Genomic DNA, 7391 nt, shown 5'->3' on the forward strand with positions numbered 1-7391 from the left:
TATCCAACTATAATCTTCAAGGGCTAAACCTGAATACGTGATTAGTCCTCTCAGGAAGAAGCGGTACTTGTGGGGAGAACAACTCCATCTACTCCATTTATTCGATGGAGAAGAAGAAAAGGAACCGGTGTAGAAGATGGGGAGATTGATGGAAAATCAATTGGTGGGGAGTTAATTAGGAAGATAATAAATGTGTGTATCTGGGCTGGGAAGGCATCGGGCAAAACGTAGCTGGCACCACAATTTTCCTCACTCAGTCGTACGCGTCCAGAAGGAAAGCCTGTTGCATGGTCAAAAGAACGAAACGGCATCTTCATTTATCGGTGGCAGCTCTTAGTAATTTTCTCAACCTTTGATCAGACGGCTACACTCTCTTTAACTTTACTAAATCAAGGGCTATAACACTCTGTGATGATAGCTACCTCCGGGCCTAAATAATCATCAACTTGGTTCACCGAGTCCGAACAATCTGATTCAATTTCTATCTTGTTGCATCCAATGTGAGTTGCCAAGTATATCTCGTTTCTGATGGCAGTTAGCTCAGCTGAGTCAACTCCACAGATGTATGAAACAAACCAACTTGCTGCAGCAATAAAATCACCCCGTTCGTCTCGAGCCACAGCACCACAAGCACCTGAAAGTGTTTCATACTGAAAGGAAGCATCAACATTTATCTTCACGATCCCATGTCCTGGTTTCCTCCACATGTGGCCATTCTTCCTTATTGGTCCTTTGGGTATAGTTGACCTGAGGTAATTTGTCGCCAAAACCTTGATGGCTAGTGCAGTTTTTTCTGGCGTTTGGACTTTGACTCTCTTTACTATCTGTCGGCGTTGCCACCATATATACCATGCTGCTACGACTGCAAGCTTCGCCGTTGGTACCTCCGCATCATTGCCTTGAAGCTTTGATAAAATTTCCATCGTAATAGATCCTGATCTGTCCTTGGCGACAACTTTCCATATGACTTGTAGCAAGCCCAGCCGCTCCCAAACATCCGTCGCTCGTCGGCACTTAAATAAGCAGTGTTGAATGTCTTCTGCTCCGACTAAACAAACTGGACATTGAGCTGAGCATGGGATGTGTCGGCTTGCTAATACACCAAAGCATGGGAGGGTGCCATGCAAAATGTTTTATCTTCCCTGGTATTTTCAGCTTCCACATATCCTTCCAAACTGAGTTTATATTTTCTGTATCTTGCCCATCAGCTCGCACCCACTGTGCCCCATGTTGATGTTCAAACTCCTTATGATAAGCCTATCGCACTGAAAACGTGCCTGATCGTGTATAGTTCCAAGCCACAAAGTCTTCCATCAAGTGATAATTCAAGGCGATTTGTAATATCCTATGAACATCGACAGGAGAGAAAACATCACGAATTATGATGGACTTTGCGTCCATATCCTTCAGACATTGCTATAGAGAGGCCAATCAGGTGGCAGATGAATTAGCAAAAAACTCTTTTACTACTAGACCCTCTAGTTCTTGGGATGATGAGACCCCAGATTTTATTTCTCATCTGCTTGTAAATGACATGTCTATTATTTGAGAAATAAAGTCTATTTGCAGTCAAAAAAAATCAACGGCTATAACAATTAGGGTGATGTGGCTTCATGAGAAGGCAGGAAAATCACCTAATGGGGTGCCCCTATTTAGATATAGAAGATATACGAAGTCATGCACCCGTGTCCCAAAAGGGGTCAATAGCTCCTGTACGACATCTTTCGTGGAAATTGGACGGAATGTGACATTGTTGACGAAAATGGCAAGTTTTTTGATTTGTGAATAAATTTAGAAAAAAGAAACATTTTCATGCATTTGTGAACAAATTTTCGAAATCATGCAATGGGACGTGAATAAAATGTGGTCATTGTGATTGAACATTATGATTTTTTTTGTTGCAACGCACGGGCCCTTTCGCTAGTCTCTCCCTAATTGAACATATAAACCCTCCTAGAGTACCCGCATAGCTGAGGGCATCGCTCGCGCTCGCCACTTTTGACCACCCGATCGAGCTGGTACAGTAATATTTTGGCTGCTGGCGGCTGGTCAACCGCTCGCTTGTTTTTACTTTTGCGTCTGCTTCACGAGAGAATGACATGTGGGGCTCGTTTGGCGTGGGGCCGCGAGATACACGTGAGTTTTCTTCAGCTTTTGGTACGCGAAGTCTGCGCCGCTTGATCGTCAATCGCGATCTGGGTAAAAGGAACCCTAGGCCCACGAGCCAATCCCGCACCCGCCTCCCTCGCCAATCCCGTAGCCGCCTCCCTCGCTTCCTCCGCAGTCCCGCAGCCGCCTCCCCTGCTTCCTCCGCACCTCGCCCCGTGAGCCCCGCTCCCCTCCTTCCCTGCTCTCCACTATGCCGCCCCCTCCTCTCCTTCACTTTCGGCGCCGCACATGGGCGATGGATCCATGCCTGAGAAGAGCGGCGGGGACTGCACTCCGGTCGCGGTGGGGTGCAGCCGCGGGAAAGATGAACTAGGTCCGCCGCCCGTCTTCGTCTCCTCGCCCCGTCCTTGTTGCCTCCATGGCCAAGCGCATGTAATTTTTTTCCTGGCCCTCCATGGTACTCGTTGCCGGCGGGATCTCGAGGAACAGGTGACCTCCATGGCGTTCGTTGCTGCTCTGAATAGGTGAGCCCCCCTCTCTCTTTTCCCCCTTGCCCTTTCTTTTTCTCGGCCTGGCTGCTGCTCATCCTCCAATCTCTTCCATTCAGGCAGGGTGGACGCAACGCACACGATCTCTAGGAAGGCCACGGGATGACTGTGTGATGCAGTGAGGACAACAACAAATCTATCCTCGTTGAGCTCCCACCCCGACGGCTGCCTGCAGAGGAGGAGAGTTCGAGGACATCTTTCGGTTCATGGGGGAGACTCGAACACGGGTAAGCTCTTTTCCTTACCTTGTCTTCCCATGATGAGCTGGGCTCATCTCTCTAATTCATGTCTTCCTAATTTTTTTGTTGTTATGCAGATAGGGTTTGGGCGGAGGTTGATTCCCCTCCGACCGAGCGTACCGAGTTGCTTTGCTGTACAAAGATCCCTTTTTGATGGTGCCATGGTGCTCCTCTCTAGGCAAGCTGCAACCATCCTCCCCCATCATTTCTTGTATTTTCTTTTTAAAATTTTACGCACTGAGCTATAGGTTGATCAGATCTGTTGTATGAGTCAGAACCTGAATAAGAACAATTATCAACTTTTTAATGTGCAGGTTTATGACTGCATTACAGATCTTGGTGGCTGCCTGTACATGCCATTTCAGTAGTTGGATTATGCATTACCTGTAATTTGTCAAGTGATTAGTTATTACCAATAGGATCTGGACCTTATTTGGTTTGGTCAATTTAGTCATTGAACATCCATTTTTCTAAATTTATTGGTATTTTTAATATGCCATTTGTGTCAGCACACTAATGTCAAATCTTGTAATTGTTTGTCTACCAGGAAATCATATTATTAAGGTGTCTCTGTTACCAATGGATAATGAGTAAAAACTTCATTTGTGAATATTATATGCCAAAACGTCTTCCTTTGTGCTGCTCCTGTGTCTAAGAAATTCACAGGGAAGAGGCCTTACGATAGAGGGTTTTACTTCTCTTTTCTGCTTTTTTTCCATTCACCATACACAAATCTTGGTCTTCAATTTATTTTATGTCCCATGAGTGACCTGACATTAATGTGATGCTATGTAAGCCTAGAGTGTAGAGTGAGTCAAGTATGTAGTAGATGCACTAATTTGGCTCATTGCCTTGCTTCACTGCTGTGTAGATGCAAAACTTTGTTCTCTTGTGCTGAATGTTTGCCACTGTTTTCCATTTTTGCTCATTCTGATCTAACCAAATGGACCCCATGGATTTGAGGTTGTCATGCATGTCATGTTTGGATATGCCCTTATTTGTATCAAAATATATGGATGGTTGCTCTTATCATTTCCATCTATATATTTCACTTGACTAGCCATTAGCGCTGTGGGTTGCTACCGAGTGAACTGTTTTTTTTTTTAATTTGCATTGTTTGTCATTCTCCTGCTTATTATTGTTCGTTTCAGTTTGTAGGGCTTGTACACTCCACCGTCTAAAATAAATCTAGCCAAAAGGTGGTTGAGAGACATTTTGTGGTGCCACTATTTTCTTCCAGGTTTAGGCGCTTTGACTCTACTAACTTTAGCTAGGTTTGTATCATCTGATTTTGCACGCTACCTTTCATTAGTGTATTTGCAAGCTATAGAGAATTGCCGATCAACATGTTAAAGTCGCATCCTCTTATACTTTGCTGCTTATTGCTATGTTCACTTCAGTAAGGTGTAATTTGGTGTTCTTTTATTTCTTCTGCACAGATGCTATTCAGTGCAACCTTCATGTGCACCTTGACTTCTATGTATGATCTTGTACATAATTTGCTCTTTTTTATTAATGTGTGGTTTTATCGGTTAATTCCCTCTCTTTTTACTTTTCATGTCAGGTGCTACATGTGCTTTCTGTAATGGCAAGGATAAATTACTACCCTATTTCGGTACAATGTAGATCAGAGATTCATGTCCTAAAATGATTTGCTCGGCTTCATGCAATTGAACTGTTATCGCATATTTACGAGCCCCTGGCAAGCCGGCATTTAGGTCTCCGACTAAAGCTCCTCCTCACCACCACGGGTGCACGTCGGCGTGGCCACCCTCCCCTCCCAACTGTAGGTACTCCCCGGGTCCCCTCCGTGGCCTCTCTCTACCCCTGGCATGTCTCTCTTCCTGACCTTCTCTGTACCAGTATGAGTTGGTTGGTTACATGTTTCATTTCTATGCTGATGCATATCTTATTGCTAGCTTGTGAAGGATAGGGACCCATCCTACATATGAATAGGAATCCATTCCTACAAAACCAAGGACTAATCCTACATATGAATAGGAAACCAAGTCCTATAGGAATCCTATCCTATAGAAAATTTAAACCTATAAGGTCTCTGGGCAACTCGGCCTTCCAGGGGCTCGCTCGATTTTGTTACTTCTTGGCCATCGGATGCTGGTCAAACAGGACGTCGGTGTGCTCCTTTGTGTTGGATCATCTCGCGCGTCGTCGCATTCTGTTTTGACCGGGCGGTGAATTCGCAGGGGCAAATGACCTGTGGGCTCAGGTTGTCTAGCGATTGGCTGGGTCAGCCGTTCTTGGGTGTCCGCGCGGCCTCTCCTGGGTCAGATGTGAGAGGAAACTGAGAGGGAAGATCGGATGACCAGGAAACGTCTATCTCGGGGGATCGCTGGGAGGCCGAGATGCCCAGATCAAAGTGGAAATATCCTACCTGGTAAAATAGATTTTCTAAGCAACAAATTATCTCGACACATACTATTAGATTGAGTTTTTAACTAATTTATGATTTTGTTGGCCAGAACCGTTGTTGATACAAAGATGTGCCACGTGATTGTTATATTGAGCGCAATGTATGTTTCTATCCTTAGTTTATGCTCTCTCTCCCCCTCAATAAATATGACACATACAACTAACATATTCTCTAATTTTTTTGCAGGTATGACTGCATATATTCTCTTTGGACTTTTTGAACCAAGTCGCAAACATCTTAGAAAAGGACAGTGTGTGTGAGTTTTTCTATATCCAGTTTGAATTCAGAAGCATTATGAATTCATTGTGTGCTTCCCTCCTCTTCCAAACTTAGTTTGGTTCTAGCAATAGTTGGTTACTTCTTTTACCTATTTGCCGCTTATGTCTCCTACTCTTCATGGGAAGATAAGAGTTGTATCTAGAACTGCAGTGTTTGATTTAAGGATCTGCTAGGCATGTCATGGCAAGTAATTTTACCTGCCAATTGCCATGCTCCAGCATAAATTATGTCCTGTTGTAGCACCTGACATTCAGAAACTCGGTGGCCAGGTATCATCCTTTAGAGAAAATAATACCTTCCATTCAGATTATTAATGCGTAATATTTTGCTTGAGAACACTACTGTGGTTTGCCATGTGCATGCTACACCAGCAAAAAGCTAAGGTCCTATTTCAGTGAACTAGCTACAGAATCAGCACACAGATTTGCTTCTCCTGAAAGATTTTGGTGTTTGTTTTCTCATCCTGAAATCAATTTTTTTAATTTGTAGGACCTTTAGTATTTTTCTATATGGTGTGGTAAATATTGTTAGTTCTTTTGTCTTCTCTATTTTCTGGAGGTCTGTCAAAAGCCCTTTTAGTCGTTGCATCATGATGCCACTGCCTGCCTTGGATCTTTGGGAAACATGTACTTGGCCATCTCACTCAGGTTGCAGCAGCTGGATGCTGTTTTTTATTTCTAAAGAAAATGGTGCCACTGTTTTTGTCCCAAAAGAAATTACAAAGCTTAACATTGCATCTTATAGCGGGTTTTTGTGGGCTGTAAATCACATGAATCCATGTTTCAAGAAACATTGATTTTCCTGTTAATTTCCATGTAAATGAACATTTTGGTTACTTCCAGCAACTTTTAGATTTGAGCATTTTGGTTTGCCATTTACATATAATCCTAGAATGACTACCACATGAGATTAAGAAACTTATTCATATAACTGTAATTACTAATTATTAATTACCATTCATACTGTGTTTTGCATATTCTTCTGCTATAAAAAAATTATCATGATGTCGCTGACATGTGAAGTTCTACAGGGCAATGTGTTTGTCAGTCTTGTTATCAATTCAGTACCGACCTTTGGCTGGCAAAGAAAGTGACACATTTTCTGATCATAGTTAGCTACTACATAAAAGGTACTCCCTCCGTTTCAAAATAGATGACTCAACTTTATACTAACTTTAGTACAAAGTTAGTACAAAGTTGGATCATCTATTTTGGAATGGAGGGAGTATGACAGAATTTTGTTGACAGAGCTTGCTGAAAATATCGGTCATCATGTAATAGTTACACCTCTTGAGTCCAACTACGAACTCTTTCATTATTGGATCTAAAGTGTTTGCATCAATCAGTTCATACTCCCTCTGTTCATCAATATAGGACGTTTTAGACTGACCATACAACTCTCCAAAGCGTCTTGTATTTATGAACAGAGGAAGTATTTGTTAAGTTAGCTTCTGTCCTGCACCTTTTATATGTGTGTCATACCGATATCTGAAGGTAAAATACTGAAACACATATATTGTCTGTCATGTTTTTTTGAATTCAGCTTATCTTATGGCCTTGCATGGTGTGCCTCCATGGATGGAGCTTTCCTTGGGTGCCTTGTTTAATGTTTTACCATGGCTGGATCATTAGTTGAGGCCCTTTCTGGATAGGTGACATTTATAAAGTACCTAAGAGAAAGGGAACAAAATTGGTCCGCAAGCTATTCTTGCATGTTTTACTCTGAGTTAGTTAAGTCTTTGTTCTGTACAAAGATAAGCTTGTGATTCTTTCGAATTATATAATA

The 7391-nt window shown here is 42.7% G+C and overlaps 2 long non-coding RNA genes across 3 annotated transcripts; both read left to right on the forward strand.

Annotated features, from left to right (window-relative positions):
• Positions 1-3075, forward strand: LOC123054979 (uncharacterized). Its single transcript, XR_006426429.1, has 3 exons — positions 1-2633; positions 2717-2884; positions 2974-3075. It is a non-coding gene; the product is annotated as an uncharacterized lncRNA (long non-coding RNA).
• A 979-nt stretch (positions 3076-4054) lies between these two features.
• Positions 4055-6928, forward strand: LOC123054978 (uncharacterized). 2 transcript variants are annotated; one of them, XR_006426426.1, is made up of 6 exons: positions 4055-4170; positions 4336-4376; positions 4461-4682; positions 5101-5291; positions 5377-5427; positions 5514-6928. It is a non-coding gene; the product is annotated as an uncharacterized lncRNA (long non-coding RNA). The 2 variants fall into 2 exon arrangements; XR_006426428.1 differs by having other exon boundaries at positions 4098-4136.
• The last annotated feature ends 463 nt before the right edge of the window (positions 6929-7391 follow it).

This window comes from Triticum aestivum, chromosome 2D (genome assembly GCF_018294505.1).
Source record: "Triticum aestivum cultivar Chinese Spring chromosome 2D, IWGSC CS RefSeq v2.1, whole genome shotgun sequence".
NCBI lineage: Eukaryota > Viridiplantae > Streptophyta > Magnoliopsida > Poales > Poaceae > Triticum > Triticum aestivum.